The sequence below is a fragment of the Palaemon carinicauda genome, chromosome 15 (genome assembly GCF_036898095.1).
Source record: "Palaemon carinicauda isolate YSFRI2023 chromosome 15, ASM3689809v2, whole genome shotgun sequence".
NCBI classification, from domain to species: domain Eukaryota; kingdom Metazoa; phylum Arthropoda; class Malacostraca; order Decapoda; family Palaemonidae; genus Palaemon; species Palaemon carinicauda.
Window position 1 is genome coordinate 82,490,721 of NC_090739.1, and position 25,000 is coordinate 82,515,720.

The following is a 25,000-nucleotide window of genomic DNA, read 5'->3' on the forward strand; positions in this document are numbered from 1 at the left end:
AAATATTCTAAGTTCATTGAAAACAACGTTCTTTGTGGTTTCAGATGAACTAAATAAATTCAAAGTTGGATGTGAATAATTTTTTTTTTTTTGATTTTCATTTTCTCTCCCAATTGTTTCGTTACATTCTCCAACTGTTATCGCAAAGCTTCTTTCCCTTTTTAATATTTATCATCATTTTGATATCATTTACCACAAAACATTGGCCATTATGATAATGTTACATTAGTACTGACATTATATATATATATATATATATATATATATATATATATATATATATATATATATATATATATATCGCAGGTTAAGTGGCTTTGTAGGAACAAGCGTCTTCCGCTTGTTTCTTAGTATTGCTTGTTTAATGATCACCATTAACATGTTCTTCTTTTTCTTGAGGGTCAAGTGAGTTGACGTGTGTTGGAGATATCCGATAGCAGTCAGTCAGTCAGTCAGTCAGGTATACTTACCTGTGGACCAGTAAAGCCTGCCTGACACTTGCGCGCATTTTTGCCACGCACTGGGTTTTTTCCCGCACTGTTCACGACCAGTTCACAACACGTTCACGCATAGTTCATAACAAGTTCACGCCACGTTCACGCCATGGCACGAATTGGCACGCCTAGTTCACGAGAAGTTCACGACACGTTCACTCATCTTTCCGCATCATTCTGCATCGTTCACGCATCGTTCACGCCAGTTCACGAATTGGCCACTCCATATAAAAACGCGGCTTCTCCAACCCGAGGACATTCTTGGATTGGCTTCGGAAGAGACAACAATGCTTTCTGTCAGAGACACCATTGCATTGAGGAGAAGATACCTATACCTGGCAGCTGCTCTAGCATTTGTTGGAGTGCATCAGAAAAGGCTGGCAAAAGAAAAAGAGAAACAAAAGCCAACCCTACCTCGAAGAAAGATACAAAGGAAAGTGTGGGTCAGGGAATGGTTAACCAGAAGGCAGTTGTTTGGACACTATGACAGTCTATAGACTGAACTCAACAAGGAAGATCCAAGGGGCTACAAAAATTACCTCAGAATCACACCTGACCTGTTTCAAGAGATGGTTGAGAAGTTAACCCCGCACCTCCTGAAGCAGTCCACCTTCATGAGGGAACCGCTTCAAGTTGGACTCAAGCTTGTTGTCACCCTCCGCTTTTTAGCCACTGGAAATTCCTATCAAAGTCTGCAGTACAGCTTCAGGGTTGAAGCAAGTACCATCAGCAAGTTAATACCCGAGGTGTGTAAAGCCATCATCGCGGCCTACAAGGACAAAGTGCTGCGCTGCGCAAAAACTGAAGAGGCCTGGAAGGAAGTTGCTGCCAGATTCAGCTCCAGATGGAATTACCACAACTGTCTGGGGGCTGTGGACGGAAAGCACATTGCCATAAAGAAGCCACGCAATGCTGGCTCTTACTACTACAATTATAAGGGCTTCCACAGCATTGTACTGATGGCAGTGGCAGATGCTTCCTACAAGTTCCTCTATGTGGATGTTGGGGCAGAGGGTGGTGCGTCGGATGGAGGAACATGGAGCAACTGTTCTCTGCATGATGCTGTAGAAGACAACAGAGCTGGAGTGCCTCAACCAGAACCAATCCCTAATGATGACCTCCCAGTGCCCTATCACTTCGTTGGGGATGATGCCTTTGCTCTCCGAACCTGGATGATGAAACCATTCTCCCATCGGTCACAAGTCCTACGAGAACGCAAATATAGCTACAGGTTGTCTCGTGCCCGACGTGTCGTTGAGAATGCCTTTGGAATTTTAAGTCAAAGGTTCCGTTGCTTCTTGACGACGATGCAGCAGAAGCCCAACACCATCAACCTGATCACCATGTGTGCCTGTGTCCTGCACAACCTCGTCCTCATCAAATACCCAGGTGCTTTGTCAGAAGTGGACTACGAAGATCCGGACACACATGCTCTGATCCCTGGTGCATGGAGGAATGAATAAAACCTGCAGGGGCTGATGACTCTACCCGGCCATCATATCCAGAAGGATGCAAAGGATCTGCGAGACTACCTTTCACATTACTACATGTCCCCTGCTGCTGCTGTCCCTTGGCAAGAAAAAATTGTAGTACCTCCATGAGCTGTATAGTTATTCCATTTTGTTAATAAAAGAAACGTATCTTTTTCGTTTGTATTTTTTGTTGCCTTTTATTTTTGTTTCAATAAGATTTACATATAAATAGCAGACATAGAATATGTACAAGTATTAAGAAAACATTTTATTTTAACATTAAAAGCAGCAAACATGAAAAGTTTTTAGGCTGTTGATTTTAAGGTAATAGAGAAAAAAGTGTGTTGAAATAAGAAATCATTTATTTTTACATTAAAACAGCAAACAGAAAAAATTTGTTTTGCTCTTCATTTTAAGGTAATAAAGAAGAATAAGTATGTTGATGAAATAAAACCTCATTTTATTTTTACATTCAAACAGCAAACTTGAAAATTTCTTGGGTTTATTTTTCAGTTAATTTTTATTTGAAACAAAAGTTTTGGCTCTTGATTGGTAATAGAGGAAAATAAGTGTGTGCATGAAATAAGACATCATTTTATTTTTACATTCAAACAGCAAATATAAACAATTATTAGGTTTATATTTTTCTTTCCTTTTCATTAATTTTTTCGTTTCCTTTTTGTCTCTTCATTATAAAGTTATAGAAATAGTTTGAAATAAGATATCATTTTTTTTTCACATTAAAACAGCAAATATAAAAATGTATTAGGTTTATTTTTCTTTCCTTTTCATTAATTTTTTCGTTTCCTTTTTGTTTCTCTTCATTATAAAGTTATAGAAATAGTTTGAAATAAGATATCATTTTTTTTCACATTAAAACACCAAATATAAAAATTTATTAGGTTTATTTTTCTTTCCTTTTCATTAATTTTTTCTTTTCCTTTTTGTTTCTCTTCATTATAAAGTTATAGAAATAGTTTGAAATAGGAAATAATTTTTTTTTCACATTAAGACAGCAAATATAAAATTTTTGGGTGGTTTATTTTTCTTCCCTTTTATTATTTTTTACTTTACTGTTTCTTTCTTTGTATTTTAAGGTAATTGACAAAAATAAGTGTTTGGAAATATATAAATATTTTGTTTACATTAAAACAACATATATGTACAAGTATCACACTTCATTTATGTACAAATATTTAAAAGTATTCAAATTTCCTTGTCCTTGACTGGTGGGGTGTCAAGTTCCTTGGACGATTAGAGGGGTGAGGGTGTCATGGCCTCATCTAGGTTGCTGTCGATAGCCCCCGGGGTCAGGACAGGGAAGGTCAATGGAGTCTTGAATGACGACAGCGACGTTAATGAAGGTGATGGTGAAGGAGCCTGGACAAGGGTGGGTGACGACACTGACGCTGATGGTGAAGTCACCTGGACAGGGGTGGATGAGAGTGGAGTTGGCATCCCTGGGTGCCACTCCGTGGTACGGGGCAAGGAAGAAGGGCTTGAATGCGGCATCCAGTTATGACTGGCTGGACGATGCTGCTGCTGCTGCTCTGGCTGTGCCTGCGAGGGTCCTGGTTGAGGGAGCTGCCAAGGTTGCTGCTGCTGAGGGGGCTGCCAAGGTTGCTGCTGCTGAGGGGGCTGCCAAGGTTGCTGCTGCTGAGGGGGCTGCCAAGGTTACTACGGATTTTAATGTTGAGCAATATGACAGGTGTCTGTCCGATACTCACTCAGCCCTCTCTATGGTATTACGGTTGGAAGAGACTTGTAATATGAGACCACCGGAAATACAGGAGGAGGAAAATTTAGATTTAGATAGTAAGGAAACCTATGATTTGAATAATTCTGAATATGAAGAACTTAAAACAAAATGGACAAATGACATAAAAAATGAGTATATGGAAGCATTCAGTACTAGAGATATTAATTTATTAGACCAGAAATTAGATTCACTGAACCCTTTGAATGTAACCCAGAATATTATGGATGATATTGTAAAAGATTTAGGAAAATTATATATTGACCCTGCTAAACACATTGGCATTTGTAAAAAAGTTTATCAAAATAAGTCTAAAACAGGGGATTGCAAAAAGGTTAGCAAACCATGGTTTGACAACGACTGTTCTAGTAAAAGAACTGAATATATGAAAGTAAAAAACAGGCTTAAGAAAATCAAAACAAATGAAGCTAGAAACGAACTGAAAGCTAGAGCTAAAACATATAAGAGAATAATTAATAAAGCTAAGAAATCTTTCAGAAAAAAATTTCATAGAAATGTTAGAAATCTGAGAAAAAGTAGTAGTAAGGATTATTGGGATTTGTTAAAGAATACTGATAAGAGTGAACTGATTTGTAAAATTGCACTTAAAACATTTCGAGATTATTTTGCTAAACTCAGTCGAGGTAATGTTGAACCTGATGATAGTGAACACCCTGATAATTTCGACCCAAGCATTATTAACCAGTTAGTTAACGAAGAATTAAATAGAGTTTTTACAGTAGATGAGATACAAATTCAAATAAGAAAACTTAAGAGTAGAAAAGCATGTGGTATTGATAATATCATAAATGAGTTCCTTAAAAATTGCCCTCATGATATGCTAAATGTTATATGCAAAATTTTTAACATTGTGTTGATCTCCTCAGTTATTCCATATTATTGGTGTATAGGGATAATAAAACCTATATTTAAGAAAAAAGGATCCCCTGACGACCCAGATAACTATAGGGGTATCACACTACTGAGCTGTGTAGCGAAGCTTTTTACCGCTTGTGTCAATAAAAGGTTGACTGATTATATTGACAGCACTGGTCAACTTGGTGAGGAGCAGGCTGGTTTCAGGGAAGGATATAGTACTCTAGATCATATTTTTGTATTGCATTCACTTGTTAATTTCTATCTCCATCGAAAAAAGAGAATATACTGTTTGTTCGTTGATTACAGGAAAGCATTCGATTTGGTTGACAGGTCGTCCTTGTGGGGAAAAGTAATCTCACATGGCATTAATGGTAATGTTATGGCTGTCATATATAATATGTATAATAATGCAAAATCATGGGTAAAGCAGAATCACAAAATTTCTAACTTTTTCGAATGTAACATAGGTGTAAGACAAGGTGAGAATCTTTCCCCATTACTTTTTGCCATCTACCTAAATGATTTCGAGTCTTTTCTTAGCGGGGGTTATAATGGGATGAATATGTGTTCAAGAGAAATAAATGAAAAATTAAGTAGTATTGACATAGAAATGTTTTTGCGTATTTATGTTTTGCTTTATGCTGATGATACTATTGTAATGGCTGAATCCCCAAAGGAATTACAAAACGCCTTAAACAAAGTAAAAGAATATTGTGATACTTGGAAACTTCAAATTAATGTTTCAAAAACTAAAGTAGTTGTATTTTCTAGAGGAAAAGTTAGAAATGTCCCGAATTTTAAATATGGTGAGGAGAGCATCGAAATTGTAGATGATTATATTTACCTTGGTACTACGTTCAATTATAATGGTAAAATGGATAAAGCTATTAAGAAACAAGTCATTCAAGCACGTAGAGCATTATTTAGTATGTTAATTAAATGTAAAAAACATGAATTACCCATTGATATCAACTGTGATCTATTCGATGCTCTAGTTGTACCAATTTTGACTTACGGTTGTGAAATATGGGGTTACCACAAACTAGATCATGTTGAAGCATTTCACAAGAAGTTCATGAAAAATCAGCTCTGTGTGAACAAGCGAACAGCAAACTGCATGGTATATGGGGATCTTGGCAGATTCAAAATTGAAATATCTATTTGCAAACGGATGATTGGATTTTGGTTGAGAATTGTAAAATCAAAGGCGTCTAAATTGTCAAATGTTTTTTATCGTTTTCTTAGAATTCTATACGAGTCGAATGAGTATAAGTCTAGTTGGATCCATAAAATTAAAACTATCCTTGATTCATGTGGTATGTCAAATATATGGGAGCATCCAGAAAATTTCAATCACACGTGGATAATAAATAGCCTAGAAATGAAACTCAAAGATATAGAGAGACAACAGTGGTATGCAGAAGTAGAAAGAAATATATTGTGTAGTAATTATAAACTTTTTAAGACAGAATTTGGCCAAGAAAAGTATATTATAAATTTAGATATTCCAGAAAGAATTGCCCTTAGTAAATTTAGGTGTGGTACCCACAAACTTCCTGTAGCAACTGAAAGATATTCTAGGCAAGAGAATCAGCACTCTTGCACACTATGCAACGGCATTGAAGTTGGGGATGAATACCATTATGTTTTAGTTTGTCCTGTGATTAGAGAAATAAGAGAGAGATACCTAAAGCCCTACTATTGTAGAAGACCTACCACTTTTAAATTCAGTCTGCTCCTCAATACAAGTAATGCTAGAGAACTGAAAAGACTTGCAAGGTTTGTTAACCTTATAATTTCTTTATTTTAGATTTAATACTTTCTAGGATTTTCATTATTCTGGTATTATTTTTCAATGTATGTACTTTCCTTTGTCAGAATACCTTTATGCGTTAATTATGTACTTACTGAATATATGTGTACATAAATATAGTTGTAATCTATTGGTCTCTTCTTTTTGTAGTTTTTGTGTAAAATATATATATCTGTGTAATTTTGTAATTCTCATACTCCGGAAGGGGTCGATAGAATAAAATTTGCCTTTGCCTTGCAAAAAAGAAAAAACTGCTGCTGTGGGCCTGCCCAGGTCACTAATGGTTGTTGCTGTGCCTGCTGGAAGACCTGACTCTCGTCCCAGTAGCGGTGTGCAAGATTGAGGCACTCTATCTGGAATTCGTGCCATCGGTGTACTGGGATGGCACGCATGTAGCCTTCCAGCAGGCACGCAAAATCGTGCACAATCTTGTGGTGGCCCATGAACGTGCGGGCGATCGAATCTGCTTTCGACATAAGCTGAAACATAAAAAATATTATAAAAATATATTATATATATATATTATATATATATATACATATATATATATATTTATATATATATATATATATATATATATATATATATATATATATATATATATATATATATATATATATATATTATATATATATATATATATATATATATATATATATATATATATATATATATATATATATATATATATATATATATATATATATATATATATATATATATATATATATATATATATATATATATATATATATATATATATATATATATATATAACAAACATTGTAACAATTTAGTACAGCATTTTAATGCAACAGATTGCATAAGTCAAAAACAATGAATACTCACATTCTTCAATATATTGCTAAAATCCTTCTCCGATACACAGATGTCGCTGTGAGTGGTGTCAAGTGTTCGGCTGGACCCCTTCCCCTTCCCCTTGCCCTTGTCCTTCCTGGTGCTGGTAGATGCTTGGCTGTGAGAATCTGTCGACCTCACATCATCGTCGACATTGCTGACTGTCTCTGCACCTCCTTCGGAGCCACGAAACTGCTCACTGGAGACTGTCACTCCCCGGACGATGTGCTGAATGAGGAACGACCAAGTGTCCATGAGGAAGTCATCACGGCCAGTCCTTTGGGCCTGGCCAGCTCCACTCTTTTTCTCCTTATTTATAATCTTGCCAACCCTCGTCCTCAAGTTCTCGTATTGCTTTTTGCATTGGGCACCAGTGGCAGGAGGATCCAGCTGCCTTCCTATATCTTCCCACATGCTGTTCTTAAAAACCTTGTTGATCCACTCTTTGTGTTTCTTGTCAAACAGCATGGGGTTCTCCTTGACAAGGTCGGCCAACGTAGTCTCCCTCTCTTCTGTCCACTGGTAGTCAGGGATGTCCTTCTTAGACACCCGAACCCGCTTCTTCTTCAGTTCATCATCACTGGATACCTGGCTCTGGCTTGTATCCTGCTGTGTCTCCGGGATGACCAAATCGAGACTTGATAATGATGAATGAGGAGAATCTCGATCAGAGGTCTCCTCTATCACGTTCAGTAGTGTTCCACTTTCCTTTGGCTGTCTACCTTTTGGCATGTTGTCTCTTGGCTGGCGAGCTTTAGAATGGCTAGGAGTGTCCTCGGACCTCAATTTATACACCCCCTAATCCTACGAGAGCTCCACTGGCGGAGTAGGCGTGCAATAGCGTGAACCATGCGGGACCTGGCGTGAACCGGCGGGAACTGGCGTGAACTGGAGTGAACGATGCTGGATCTGGCGTGAACTGGAGCGAACGATGCGGGAAGTGGCGTGAACGATGAGTGAACAGTGCGAGACAATGCGGGAGTACAATGCGTGACAATGTCAGTGGGAAGGCTGCGATGCGCGAACATGTCGTGAACTGGCGTGAACGATGCGCGAACTGGCGTGCACGATGCGTGAACAGTGCGTGGAATGCGTGGCATGGCACGCATTGGTACGCACTGGCACGCATCGTCCCGCACTGTTCACTCCAGTTCACTTCAGTTTGCGCATCGTTCACGACTATTTTTGGTGTGCCAATGCGTGCCACAAACTTTAAACATTTCAAAGTTCTGGGCACGCATGGCACGCATGGCACGCATTGTTCCCGCACTGTTCACGACAATTTCACGACTCGTTCACGCGATTTCGCGCATCAATGCGTGCCAGTGCGTGCCACGAATGCGTGCAAGTGTCAGGTATCCTTAAGTGGCAGCGTCAGGTACTTGATACCTGGTTATTTGATTTGAACCCGTCGGACGGAGTATGATCTTCAAGTTGGAGGTCGGCAGCTTTTGGCCAGCATTGGCTTGTTTTCACCGCCGAGAGGACGACATGTCGAGTATGCCATCACTGGGCCGCAGCATTAGCGTGTTATTGTCATCGAGAGGAGGACGTGTCGAGTGTGATCTCATTGGGCAGCAGCTTTGGCCGGAATTAGTGTGTTTTCGTCATATGGAGGACGACGTCATGTGGAGTGTGGCTCCACTGGGCCTCATTAGTGTATTTTTGTCAGCTGGAGAACGACAATGTGTGGAGGGTTAACTTCATTGGCAGCATGGAGCTGTATTGATGACCTTGTGTATAGGTTTGTCTGTTGTTGTGTTGTAAGCTGTAATCTCCTTAGGTGGAGTGTGACCTTTGAAGGTTGACCTAATGATACCTAATTCTTGGAATTGTTTAGAGTTACATATTTAAGTAGTGTAATATTTTACTGCTCTTGTAAGATGTTTCTCATTTTCATATCTTGGATTATCTAAATTTGTATTAATGTTAATTTTGACTGACTTACTGACTCATTTGTATAAAAATGTAAATATGTAATTGTAATAAATTAGTTTAAAGTCACTTTATTTTGCTTTAGTTCCTCGCTCCGTTACTTGTCTCTATCTCTGCCAGTTTTTCCAGTCCTGAATGCCTTAAAACTTTAAGAACCTAATGAACCATTAAGTCGGTTCGTAACATATATATATATACATATATATATATATATATATATATATATATATATATATATATATATATATATATATATATATGTATATGTATATATATATATATATATATATATGAGGAAAATATCTTTCCACACCAGAATTGACAGAAGATCAAATATTATTGGAAATATTTGTTAAAATACTTCTCTGTACTGGCTCTTTTAATGTCCCTAATACTTAAATTTCATGGTATGCCACGATTTTATTATCAATACTATACATTATTTATTGAGCCTATTTGAATAGTAGCACCAGACCATTTTATAAAAAGGATATTTCTTTTATTATGGGTAATGAACAAGAATGAAAGGTATTTATATACTTTTACCAAAATATAAAGAAAACCTGGATGATAATTAGCGTATTGATATACATATTAAAAAAAACACAAGTTTAAAAAAGAATCGTTACATAATGATAAAAAAGTGAAAAACTAACAGTGAAAACTTTATCGAAAAATGTTTATCACGGTTTATTCACTATCAAAAAGAAAAATCCAATTCATGCAATGCATATTAAGACTGTCTGTATAAATTGAACACGAGTTTAATTTTTGGCTTTTCAAAGTTATGAGTAAAGCTCGTCAACCATAAAATAGAAAAGGTTTTATAGCTTATCGCTTCGCAAAGCGTAATTTTTATTTTAGAATTGCAAAAGGCACTTGATTATGAATTCTGCAGCCCATGGCATTTTATGAGGATATAGTTTTTATTGATTTTCTCTAAACAGTAACTTCTGAAAAGCTTCTACCCATTAAACTTTTATTCTCGACATTTTGTTGCAATTCTTTTGTTACAAAACAATTTTACTTATTCTGTTTTATCCACGTCTATAAGAAATTTTTTCCTAGTCGCGAATGGCAGTTGGAAAAGACATTTCTCCCAATGTTGTCCCATTTACCAAAATCTACTGCACCAACTTTGAACTCTTTTCTGTACTGAAGATCGATTAAAAGTTTTTCGGGTATGGCTTAATATATGATAAATATCCAGGAGAAATTTAAGTGCAACTTGGAAAATAATAAAGAATTCTTTTATAGAATAACTGCGTGGTTCCCCAGTTCATCATGCTTAAAGTTGAACTAATATTTCCCGCATTCTGAGCAAGCTATAACGGAATGTTGATGTCAAACATGACCCATTGCCGTGACGTCAGCGAATTGTCAGCTCCAGATTTCGGACATGATGACACGGTGTAGTAGAGTTATATAGAGCAAGACTGCGTGTTGGATACGTTTTGGAAAATGAATTTGTATGTCACGAGTTTTCAGTCATTGTATTCTGAAGTGAAAAACACCTACAGGAGTCGATATTCTCTACTTGAAAATTCAACGTTATAAAAATATATAATTTTCTTATATACCATATTACTAAGGAATTAAGAAATATGATTTTGTTGCAATGAAGATAAAGGTTAGTTAGCTGAAAACCATTTGTTCAAACGGTTGACTCTCAGAGAGAGAGAGAGAGAGAGAGAGAGAGAGAGAGAGAGAGAGAGAGAGAGAGAGAGAGAGAGCTAAATTTAGGTAACATAAAACTGCAGCTATTTTAATTAGTCAGGTCGTCAAATTAAAGCGTTAAGGAAATTTTCTTATTATTAAGAGGAAGGAAGTCAAGGGGGTTTATTTCTCAACCTTAAGTATTATTCACAATCGTCGTAACTTCCACCCTGCAGGTGTATTAAAGCGAATGATCTTGTGTTCCTTAAATTTAGAAGCTTTTGGAGACGAGGTAAAGTTAGCTACGTATCCTTTGTTAAGCTGATATCATTCAATAGCACGTGTCTCGTTACATGACATTTGCCATTTATGTGGATATTGTCTGTTGATGTGATTATGTACAAAATAAATCTTTGCTATATATCGGCATTATTTACGAAAAGGATCAGGAAGATAGAGTAACACTGTAAGTAGCTGAGCTAAAAATGTGCAAGTGAGTTTTCATTATATCATAAACGGACTTACAAATTACAGTATTTTAGAAAGATCATTGAAAAAGATTGAATTTCAGAAATGATTATTAGACGATTTTAGTTCGTGGGACATTGTTCGAGGAGGTCTTTATTATGTTTTGCTGTGAAACTCGAGGAAAGGGGAGGCATAAAGGCAAAAATAATACATTGATGCATAGCAGGAGTGGAGAAAACATCTGAATATTTTTCCCTTGTAAGTTGTTTTATGTGTTTGTTGTAAATTCTCTCAAAATAGATACTCAAATTTGTCTTGATCCATTACAATATTCTTTAGTTGGTTTAAGGCTTTAAATGTAAACAAACCTTTCAATTACCACTATTTTTAATTGCTGGGAATCCTTGATACGGATCGTGAAACAAATAATTTTGACTGGTCTTTGGGGGCGAAAAGGTGCAATCAAATTATCTTACAGAACAGTTCCATCGACTACTGATCGTTGCCTGTTGTAAGATATTACATTTCGGTAACACAGAACATATACTAAGATTAGTGAACATCTTCTTGTAATCTCGTATACGAATGAGTAATTTTTTCATGGGTCTAAAACGATTTAAGTAGGATCTGATGTAAAAGAAAGACCATTGCCAGGATTGCTTCTTTTAGTCAAAATGAAAGACGTGCTAATTTTGGGCACTTTCCAGAAGATGAGCAATATCTCTTTTATCATATCTATGACTTTCTAAATAACAATAAATTAAACAAATTGTAAGGCCGATAAGTTAAATTGTAAATGCGAAAAAAAAATAATAATAAAAAAAAATCGATGCAGTTCGTAGTAAAACAGTTGTAGCTCACAGAAAGTGAGGGATTACGAGGGAAGAATTCTGTACTCCAAATACTTGGTCGACTTGAATAACGAGTAAGATCTTTGAAAATATTTTACGGCCAGTAATACATGACAAGGTAGATTCTGCAAACTTACCTCAGGAAATTGAATTAAGACAAAAATCGCTATGGGACACCTAGCCCAAACAATAGCCTTGTAGTCGTAACATGCACTTATCTATAATGAAATACAACCATGTTCAGTTCTCTACATGATTCTTCATCACTGCCTCATTCGAATTGAGGCTCACTTGGTAGTTCTACAGAACTTTCATGAAATTAAGAACTAAGACGAAGACGAAATTGGAAAAAAGAGAAAAATATGACTGCCAAATTTACATATCACGATTTAGTAAGATTTTGGCTCAAAATAATCTGGAAGCACGTACCATTAATATACGTTTGAAATAATTTACTGTAGCCATAAAATACCATAGTAAGCCAAAGTGTACGTAAATACATAGAGTTACTTAGATCCAAGTGTGAGTAAGAAGGACTGCATTTAATCAACTAACGAATTAAGCAGGTTAATGTTTGGTCCACTTTTGTTTTATTAATTATTCTTCCCTGAAGGATAAAAAGATTCTTTATAATTTTGTAAATTCATATGAATTAAGATTATCAATGTGAAAATTCTCAAAACTTTTTTACTACTTAACCATATAATCGTTTCCCTCTCTTAAAAACCTCAGTATCTCACCCTTTACTCAACTCTATTCATTCACTTGACTGCTTGATATTTTTCTGTCTAGCGCTAGTTTTCTTTCCTCTTGGGCAAGATTTGTAAATTTATCATGCTATCGTTTTTGGGCCGAGATAGATTAGATATTGTAATCTCTAAGCTAAAAAATTGCACAAAAAAGGTGTAGAAAACTAATTATAGTTACGTGACTATGAATTTTTTTTTTTTTTCACATGCGATTGATACAGCAGAGGTCTGACTGTAAGCGTGCATTTCTTCTTTAACACAGATTTTACTAATTACAAAAATATCTTGATTTTTTAAATGAACACCATAGAAGGAAAATTGGTAATATGTCTGGCTCGTTAAAGCAATTAAATTTACTAGACTAAAGAGAAAGTGACTTAAAACATAATTTCTTCCTATTAAATCATACCAGTTATTTTTAATGTGTCGCAAGAGAAATTCGGTGTCATCTTTGTGTTACCTTTAATGTTTCGTAAAGTCATTGAAAAGATATCGGGTAAACTATCTAACACTTTTTGACTTATGAATTTCTCTGAAGTCATTCCTTCAGGTAATCAGTGGTTTTCTCCACCACTTTTAATAACCAGTGGTACTAGTTACGTAATTTTGCCGGTTATAATAATTTGGTGATTTAGGAAAGAGATGGATTGGTTCCGTTTCTTTATTTCATTTTTGCCTTTCGTGGATGAATTTCAGCTACTAGTATTATGGAAGTCATCCTTAGGTAATATATACAGAGGCATGCAGCTTGCAGTTTCACGAAAGCAGATCCAAGGTCCAGATCAATGAACCTATTGCATATTCCACATACCGACCATATATGATCAGCCTACAAGCCGAACTTCCGTTCAAACTAGGAATTACGAGGCCCAGGCAATGGCTGGTGACGACTCCCCTAGCAATCTATAGACCCCTGATAATACTCATACCTAATGCACAATGACAATGACGGTAAGATTATGAACAATGAAAAATTTATTCAACTCTCGGCTATGAGTCACCTATCCACTCGGTTACTAGAACCGTTAGAATGGGAGTGTTGTGAATATTCATTACAAAGGAGAATAACTGTGATACTTGAAGGATGTTATGTCGTGCTTGAATCGAATCGCTGAAGGAGCGAAGGTGATGTGAAGCTGCAACACAGAAATTAAGCGTTGGGATTATTAATGAGTTATTATAGAAACTGTATATGATTAATTATTCTGATTAGCATGATTGCTAATATAAATTGAATATCTTAGTGAGTGTTGATGCAAATTAATTCTGACTTGATTATGAACCCCGAATTAATAGTCTCTTGGTTTATATATTTTCGGGTTATTATTGGAAATAGTGACAATAGCAAATGAATCGTGGTAAAGCTATGTATTTATCCAGTTCATTGAATAGCGATATGCAAATGTTCTTTGTTTAATACTTGGCTTTTATCAACCCTTTTTAATATTTTAGCGTTTTTTTATTCGGTTTAGTTTTTGTGTAATGATCTTCAGTTGATTAGTTTTCTTATATTAAAATCAACGTACATATTCTTTATCTTGGTAAACACTAAACACCGTTCTAACCCAAATAGCTTTAATTAGTTTTACATAGCATAACAAGTTCCACTTAATGTAGTATTTCTAATGACCAAAGAACATAGTACATGTACCGGCCTGCCATCATCCTGATTTGATTGACCAGCATACAAATGTTATCGTAAATCTCCATGTGTATCAATGCAATCCAAATAGCCTCTTTTAAGTTTATGTTTATCTATTTTAGTAGAGTGATTGTAAGGGACCTAAGGCAAAAGAGGATTGTATGGAATTTGGACCAAAAAGCTCATTGCTAGAGCCGATGTTTTAAGAAATTACGGATATTCTTTCATCAAAAGAGCTTATGAAATTAGTATCACAAGCGCGACATTAGCCGTGACTAACATCTGTTATCATTTGCTCTCTTCGGGGAGAGGGAAGTAAGATTTTCAAGAATGATAGTTGTTGCTGTTTTGGGATAGGCCCTTACTGGTCTCAGAAATTAACGCTGGACTCTCACTTAAATATTTACTCTGGCCATGAAACGGAAATCTAAAGATCTCACATATCATGTCAGTTTATCTCCCTTGAGTTATACTTCCTGTGCTGTGGGATGGAATACTCCCAATGTTCACAGTTCTGAAAGAAGTATTTGTAACTGCAGACATCAAATGTTGCATATTTCATTTAGGGCAGGCATGGGGGCGGAAAATACAAAATTTTATGTATAACTCAGGGGCGATAAAAATACGAGAATATATGAAATAATTAATTTTCCGTTTCATGGCCAGAGTAATTATTTAACTGAATGTCCAGCGTTCATGTCTGACACCAGTAAAGGGCCTATCCCAAAACAGTTAAAACTATCGTTCAAAATTTTTCTTCCATTTCACCGTGGTGAGTAGGGGGCAACAGATGTTATATTAGGCTACAGTTTGGCTTACGAAAGTGGTGAGTCAAAACCACCATTATGATATAAATTTCAGCCGCTCTTTTGATATGAAAATAAAAAATCATAGATATACATAAAATGTATTCGCGCTTTCTTATTGTGCCCGCTAGATCTGTGTAGTCCATTCAATGCTGGTATGAAATTGGGGAAAACCCTGTAGTTTCCTTTCCTGACTGGGCTATTTCTCACTGTGAAGCCCTTAGGCTTATAGAATTTTGCTTTTCCAACTAGAGTTGTACCTTAACTAATAATAATAATAATAATAATAATAATAATAATAATAATAATAATAACAATAATAATAATAATAATAATAATAATAATAATTATAATGATAATAATGCCATTTTTATTACACGTTTATAATAGATCATGTTCAAATCAGACTAGGTAAAGAATATTACAAAATGACTATTCCTCTAATGGGTCCGCAATTATATAAGATCAATTCTAATAAGAGACCTTCAAAATAGGTATATATATTAGTGTGCTACTGTTGTTAACACACATTGAGTATGTTAATTGGGATGTTACATCTTCAAGTAAAGTCAATCAAGTTAACTTTAAAATGGTTTATTCTTTAAAAAACAACAGTGTTAACATCTCCATCACAGGAGTATAGCTTGTTTGGTCGGATGACCATTCCATATGATGTATTGATAAGAACTGGCCAAAATATCGATATCACAGATATCGTATAGTCAGTTATCTCAGCATTTAAACACAGAATGTAAACTAAACATTAGTATAGGAAGACACCTGCATCCGGTGGGGACACAACTCTTTCACACGGTTCGTATTTGTGTTTATTCTTCATAAAAATGTTACATTGCTGAGATCTGGTATTCGCATCCTGTTATGTTCTGTCTGACTACAGCACTTCTCACACTAGCTTCTACTTCCACAATGACGTATTACGTCATGTGTTTTAAACATGTAATATATGATTATTATATTAGATTGGCCAACTATCTCAATTTTTAAAAAAAAAATTTAACATCATGTCAAAATATGTTTAATAGGAGTGTGACTGGATATATGTATTATTCTTTGTTTAACTTTAGCCATAAGCAAATGAGGACGAATGTTCAAATAGGCACATTAAAAAAAATAATAACAATAATGCATATACACCGATATTACCAAAGCAAAGAAAAAATGCATGATAAATACAGATCACATATATGGTACATTGCTAGCAAATGATTATATGGTACCAAAAAAAATACGGATATATATATGATTCGATAACTTTGTTAAAGAATAATTGTTACTTTTGTCAGAAACATAGATTATTATAATATGGTAATTAATAAAAACATTTGTTACCTTGGTAAAGATACAATTTTAGTGCACAAACATGAATTCCTGGTACGTACACGTACCACGGTTTCGTACATATATATATATATATATATATATATATATATATATATATATATATATATATATATATATATATATATATATAGGGCTTATATATTCTATTAGATGCCAATAGATTCTGTTTTTTTTTTAACATTCCGGCTTATATATTTTATTAGATGCCGAAAAAAAAATGATTTATTTTTTAAATGTTTTTTAAAATGTTTTTTTTTTTAAATGCAAATGTTCTATAGTCTCTTCAATTACATATTACTAGCGTACTAACTGCTTTTCGTACACAACACATTTCCAAGACAATTTTACTCCTTTGAACGAATGAAGTGGCCACTTTCCAACGGCTTTAAATTGAATTAAATAAGGAGTTTTTTCTGGACATGGCAAAACGTTCTGTTTGAGCTGCAAACTATTGTTCCTTAACCTACGCCAAACAAAGATGTTAACGGCGATAAATATCATCACCGTCACAACTGGTCCTGCTAGTAGTATGGGGTGAAGAAATTCTTTATAAGTCGGTGACGGTTGGTCCATCTCGGTCTATTTCATCAACCGCTTGGCTAACTGTTTGTTGTATGGGAGCGGTAATGATGGAACCGTTGTTGACCACGTGAAGTTCGCGAAGTAGGCTCGTTCTCTGATGATGGTTTTTATACCTTTCACCATGGAATTAGGGGATGTCCCGATACAACCATCTGCTGCAACGAAGATTTGGGAATAGGACGTGAATCTGTCCGGGCATGATACATTGAAGCCAGCCTTGTTGTATTGTATCCACGAGCCGTTGCTCAGTCTGCAATTGAACTCATTATTGTCAAAGGGATAAAGCTTATCCAGACAATTTTCACTTGTATGGTTGAGAGCACCGTCTAGCAATATACCTAACTCACATGAATCCATTAAGTTTTTATGGAATTCAAATAAGTCAGCTGTACATATTTTTCTATCCATTGCGTCTGAACAGTGAGTAAATTGATTTAAGTCTTTAATGACCGTATATATTTCCTTGTCTGGGGAAATCAATACGTGTCCTGTCAAACTGGATATTACTTGATTTGAGTGATTCGTCATGAAAGTCGGAAATGGTGATATCCTGTAAGATTGCCAGGCATCAGAAGAATCAAAGGGAATTATAATCATAATCCTGTTATTTTCAACGCTTATTGTAATTAGGCTGTAATAAAATTCTAACCTACGTGCGTCTAACAAAGGAATATAGCCTAGTTTCTCCCGTCCGTTCTCCCCAATTAACTTTAAGTATTTTATTGGCAACAAATGGGGTGACAGTACACCTTTAGTTGCTAACGTGATAGCTTCCACATAATCTTTTGATTTCTCAATGAAATGTGCAATTCTGTTATGTATGTGATCTATTTTTGAATCATAATACGTTAACGTTGCCAACAAATCCTGTACTTCCATAATCTGATTGATACTACTTGAATGTTCATTTACTAAACTCATAATTTGATTGATTGAAGATAACTGATTCCTTAGTTCTGACATAATCAATTCATCTTCATGAGTCAAGAACTCAATTTTCTTATTTTGATTACTAATCTTAAGACGATTGGAAATTCCTAAACCTAAACTTGTAATAGACCCAAAGATGTTCAGTGCAGCAAAAATAAACGGGTTAGGTCTCTCTTTATTTTCGTGTCCTACAGTCCACATCAAAAGGTCACAAGCCAAAGATTCTGTCTCGTAAGTCTTATTTTGCAAGTCATCAGATAGCATCTCTGCAACTTTTAGTGTCGATCCAAGCGAACTCTCTGTATTCAAAGGAAAATGTCTTCTATGCAATTCATCTAATGAGACAGCAAACCTTGAAATGGCGTTTTTTAAGCTAGTGACATCATTCTCTGGGAGAAAAACTGCTTGCATTCGCACTTCTACAACTACGTTACTTTATGTAATAAAAACGTCTTCTTGTCTTTCAACTATAGTGACATATTTGAAATCTATACTTTTAGTTTTAGAGCTCATCCCACACGAGAAAAATATCTGAGCGAACAATATCACTCCCAACAACAAAAAATTCATCTTGGAAACCTGCAACGAGAAAAATATATGTAATTACTCCTGTATTAAGAAGAAAACTTTTAACATACAAATAAAAATCTTTCCCTCACTTCTTTCCCTCTTATTTTAATTTCTTATGTGAGCCAATGGTACTATTCTCTCATCAGTGGGTTGGGATACGTTTTTAACTCTAAACCTATTGGCCGTTAATGTTTCCAAAATGTTAAATGGGCCTTCAAACTTAGGTGTTAGTTTATAATTGAGTCCTTTACGTACATTTACCTGTATGTATACATCATCATCCACGGTATATGTTTTAGTTGGCTTTGCTATTTTATCATGATTCCTTTTCATTATGATTTGTGATTCTTCTAAATTCTTTCGAAGGATATCAAAACAACTTTTGCTTGCATTTATACATTCTTTTAAAGGATTTGATAGATTAGTTGTAGGCGTTAATACATGGAAAGGCGTTCTAACTGGGGTACCATACAATGCTTCATGCTGTGACATTTTAATTGATATATGATATGAATGATTCAGAGTACTCAGTACCGCAGGTATTGCAATATCCCAGTTGAGGTCTGATCCCCCTACTGTTACTCTTAATATATTTAAAACCTTCCTATTTGCTCTTTCCACTAGCCCATTTGACTCTGGATGATATATCATGGTATTTAATTTCTTTATGCTAAGGAATTCACACAATGAGGTAAGAAAGTGATTATTAAATTCTCCACCCGAGTCTGAGATTATCATGTGTGGAATTCCATGTTTACAAATGTACCACTCGTAAAACTTCCTAGCGCATTCAATCGCAGTTTCAGTTTTAAGCGCTATTAGTTCTGTATATCGAGTTAAAGCATCTACAATTACTAAGAGGTGCTTATTTCCTCTGTCTGACTCGTAAAATCCTGTTAACAAATCTAAATGTATTCTTTCAAAGGGTTGATTAGGCACGGGATAAGCCCCTAGGCTGACATGTGTTTTCGTATGCCCTTTGTTTTCCTGACATGTGCGACAATTAGCTATGTGTTTTTTTATATATGTGAGCATCGTATGCTAATAAAACAATGATTTGGCTTTCTGTGACATTAATGAGAACCCCGGGTGTCCATGCAATGGATTTGCATGCAACCAATTCAGGACAGTGGAAATAAGTGAGATTGGTACCACTACCTGGTCATTAGTTACATGTGGTATATTTTGGGTTTTCCTTGTCACGGTCCTACACAGAATATTATCTTTGATTATATAATTATGCTGCTTATACTTTATATATCGCTTTTCCTTATGATTGCCTTTCAAAGCCTTTATAATTGTTTCTAATTTCTGATCTTTTCTTTGCTCAGTTTGTAATAATCCAGCGCTCCAGCCCAAATCTTCTTGTTCAGATATCGTTTTAACAATAGGCATGGATGTTGATATATCTATTAATTCAGCTTAAGGCTCTGTACAAGATGACATGGGGTTGCGTGATAATGCATCAGCAATGATATTTGCTTTCCCAGGTAAATACCCGATTCTCGCGCCAAAGTCTTGAATGATCAAATGCCACCGAGTTCGTTTGGGGCTGTGGTTGAAGCCTTTAAAGAATTCGGTTAGTGGTTTATGATCAGTAAGAACCTTAACGGGATAACCGTATATAATGAACTTGAAATGCACTAGTGAATTAACAATAGCTAGCCCTTCCTTGTATATTACTGCATACTTACTTTCGGAAGTTCTCAGTTTTTGAGAATAAAAAGCTATCGAGAAAAATTGTATATCATATTGCTGAAGCAATACCCCTCCTACTCCTAAGTCTGAGGCGTCTGTTGCAATGAAGAATTCCTTACCGAAGTCAGGAAATTTTAAGATAGGAGAGCTACACAGTTCATCTTTCAAGGTATTAAACGCCTGTTGATGCTGCTCAGACCATATGAAATTTACGCCCTTCTTCGTAAGATCAGTTAAGGGAGCGGCTATTATTGAATAGTTGCGTATAAAACGCCTCTAATATCCACTACAACCCAGAAATTGCTGTATTCCCTTGACATTAGTAGGTATGGGAAAGTTACGGATAGCCGACACCTTATCATGGACTACTTTAAGAACTTGGCTTGACACCATGAAACCCAAATATATTAATTCTGTTTTGAAAAATTCACACTTACTAATTTTTACCCTTAAGTTATGTTATCTTATTCTCTGTAGTACTAGTTCTAGTTTACGTAGATGTTCTTCTAAGGTGTTGGAAAAGATTACAAGGTCGTCCATATAGGCATGCAATATATCCCCTAGCAAGTCTCCAAACACTATGTTAATCATTCTTGTAAATGTTATGGGAGCACAACGTAAACCAAAAGGCATCCGTAAAAATTCATGATGTCCCCTAGCTGTGCTGAAGGCTGTGTATGGGATACTATCTTCTTCTAATGATATCTGGTGAAAACCTTTAAGTAAGTCCAAACTGGTAAAATATTTATTCTGACCTAACAAAGACAAAATACCGTCAGTACATGGCACTGGGAATCGATCAGGGATCGTCTCCTCGTTTAGACGACGGAAGTCTACGCAGATACGCCATGTTCGATCTTTTTTCGGTACATCTATTAATGGAAAATTATATGGGATGTTCGATTTCCTAATGACTCCTTCTTCTAGCATTTTACCTACTTCATCATTTATTTCATTTTGGAATTTCATAGGGAGTCTGTACGAGGGTACATAGATAATTTTCTGCTTGTCCTTTAACCTTATTTGATGCTCGATCACATCTGTTTTTCCTAAGGATCCATCCGTAGTGGAAAAAACATCATGATATTTAGTTAAAAGTCCAAAAAGTTTCTGCTGAATTTCTTCGTCTTGAATGTCTTTATTGATTTTATTTTTAATAGATTGCAAAAGGGATTCATCCGCAACTGATTGAGCGTGATTGATTTCAGCAACGGTAAGAATACGATGTTTATAAACTTCTACATCCAAGATATGTTGATTTTTGTGAATTACTAAAGTGGTATTTAAATGATTACAGACTTCAATATTACATTGTTGATGTGAGCCTACTATATAAATAGCTTGTGTGACAGACAATCCGTTAGTTTTCAAAGTGTCGGAAAGGATTAATATTTCAGATCCCGGTAATGTTTTCTTTACTTGCACTATTAAATTTGAAGGTACGTTTGGCTCGATAGATTGCGTGCAAGATGATATTACGGGTGAACGAGAATTTTGCTGGGTCGTGTATATTATTTCTTTATTAGTGAGACAAGTTATTGGTTCTTCAACGTACGTTACGGTTACATTTGTCGTGTCCTTTTTATCCAAAACTGATTTTAAGGTATTAGAAGACTTATAGAATTTTCCTTTGATTTACACGCCGTGCTTGGCAGGGGTTAAGATAATGTTTTGATTGCCCATAGATGGGTATCCTATAATTACAGCTGGATACATATCAATGTTTTGTACAACAACAAATGTATCGGCAAACGTGCGCTTACCGACCTTGAACTGAATATGAATTATGCCTATTACATTTAATTCATTATTTCCTATACCCGAGAGTTTCACTCCGGATTTTTCTATCGGAAAGTTCGAAAACAACAAATGATGTGTCCTCAAATCCATGATATTACGTGGACTACCAGAGTCAAAAAATAACGTAAAGGATTTGTGTTCTAAATTTACTGCATATAATGTTGGTCGTAACTAATTTTGGCTTATTATTGTATGAATTCGTTGCAAATCTACGGGAGCATGCACTGGTTTACTTAATTCGGCCGTGTGTTTCATAGGAAAATCTATTGCCTCACAATGATCTGATAAAACATTAAATTGATTATTCAATACTACTGATGTTGACATGAATGACCTTGACCCAACATCACTCTCTTCCCCACTGGAGTTAATTATGTGGTATTTGCTTTGCTCTGCACATTCTGAAAATTAGTCTGACCTTGCGAGGTCTGGTTTGACGACCCAGGCTCAGCGTTATTCGAAGAACTGTTTGTTTGTTTGGGATTCTGAACTACATTGACATTTGGCTGTTTCTTCTTATTAAAATAAGGATTTTTCTTTTTATTTCCATATGGAACTGACTGTGGAATTGACTGTGTATTTCTAGGATTCTGTTGTGTCTTACGCGAGTAGCACTGACTACATGAATGAGTCGAACTATTATGTATCGAACAGAATTTCGTTCTGCAGTCCGCAATCAAGTGACCTTGACGTTTGCAATTATAACACGTCATTCCCGCAACTTGACTATTATTAACTACATTTACTTGTTGTGGCTTTGTTTCATTTTTTGCAAAAACTTGAGTTAACTTGGGATCAAGGTCAGGACACTTAGACATGTGTTTCTTTATCTGTTTATATACATCCAATTCCGTACTTGCAGGCGTTAACTTTCTATCAAAACACCGCACTAAAGCTTCAGGCAACATAAGTGTCATGCAAGTTAAATACATTAATCGTAAAAAATCTTGATATTCATTAAGCCTATCAGCTATGCGAGCTGCTCTCTCAATAATATTAAGCCGAGTCATAGTGGCTTGATTGAGTGTATTTCTTAACGTTAATACTACATCCAAGGCTTCTTCACCCCCATAGACCGCGCGTAACCTAACTTTGAAATCATCCCAGGTTACTGCTTCCTGAAATGAAACACCTCTTAAATACGCTCTTGCATCCCCCTTAGAAAAATCTATAAAACTTTTAGCTTCTTGTAATTGTACAAAAGGGTCTACGATTTGTTTGGCATTTAAATGGGCATCGACGGATGAAATCCATGACTCCACATTTTGAGTTAAGAACCCATTAACCCGACCCTGAAAAGGAAAGATTGCTGACCTAGCATTTACAAGTGTCACAATTGGGAGAGGGTTTACCTGTCCTGCGTTACTTGGTCCAGGGGTGGGGCTCACAGGGGGCGTCATGATTACGGTATTTCTTTTCCTATATTTTCGACCCCTCGCAATTCTATCAAAATATCTATATGAATACAGACGTCCACTGCGTAAACGCATAAGCACTCAATGATAAAGATTATAACAAAATTCCCCAAAATAATGCTACTAATACAAAGATATTTCCCGAGAATTTCTGAAAGAAAACGGAACACAAAGATATTTCCCGAGAATTTCTGAAAGAAAACGGAACACAAAGATATTTCCCGAGAATTTCTGAAAGAAAACGGAACACAAAGATATTTCCCGAAAATTTCTGAAAGAAAACAGAATTAGCACAAAGAGAGAAAAAAAATTCTAGATGAGAATTCGGAGTTGAACACAGTTTCAATAGAAGATTAGCAAACCACTCACCCCAGTAATAATGGACTAACGACTCGTGATAACTACAGCTCACTGCTCAATACTGAAATGTACTTTGCTTTATATGGTTTTGTGTGATGTCGTCATATCCTCTCTCTCTCTTGATGTTTGGGTGAATGTATTCGGTCTGATTTCTACTCTCTCTCTTGATGTTTGGGTGAATGTTTTCGGTCCGATTTCCGTTGAATGTAGTGCTTCCTGGATATGTTTTGTAAGCGTTGAACGTCAGTCCTTGGTTTTCTTAGGATGTTGATTGAAGATCCAGTTCATCAGTTTGTATGTATAACATTCATTAAACGTTTCATTCTTCGATACTTAGTCAAAATTGTAGATTCATTACTGTTGATTTCTTGAAGATCTTTCTCTGGTTTTTAGAGTTTTATTCGTTGATTCTTGAAGATCTTTCTCTGATTCTTAAAGTTTTATTCGTTGATTCTTGAAGATCTTTCTCTGATTCTTAGAGTTTTACCGCTGCCACTATTTATTAGTGTGCTACTGTTGTTAACACACATTGAGTATGTTAGTTGGGATGTTACATCTTCAAGTAAAGTCAATCAAGTTAACTTTAACATGGTTTATTCTTTAAAAAAACAACAGTGTTAACATCTCCATCACAGGAGTATAGCTTGTTTGGTCGGATAACCATTCCATATGATGTATTGATAAGAACTGGCCAAAATATCGATATCACAGATATCGTATAGTCAGTTATCTCAGCATTTAAACACAGAATGTAAACTAAACATTAGTATAGGAAGACACCTGCATCCGGTGGGGACACAACTCTTTCACACGGTTCGTATTTGTGTTTATTCTTCATAAAAATGTTACATTGCTGAGATCTGGTATACGCATCCTGTTATGATCTGTCTGACTACAGCACTTC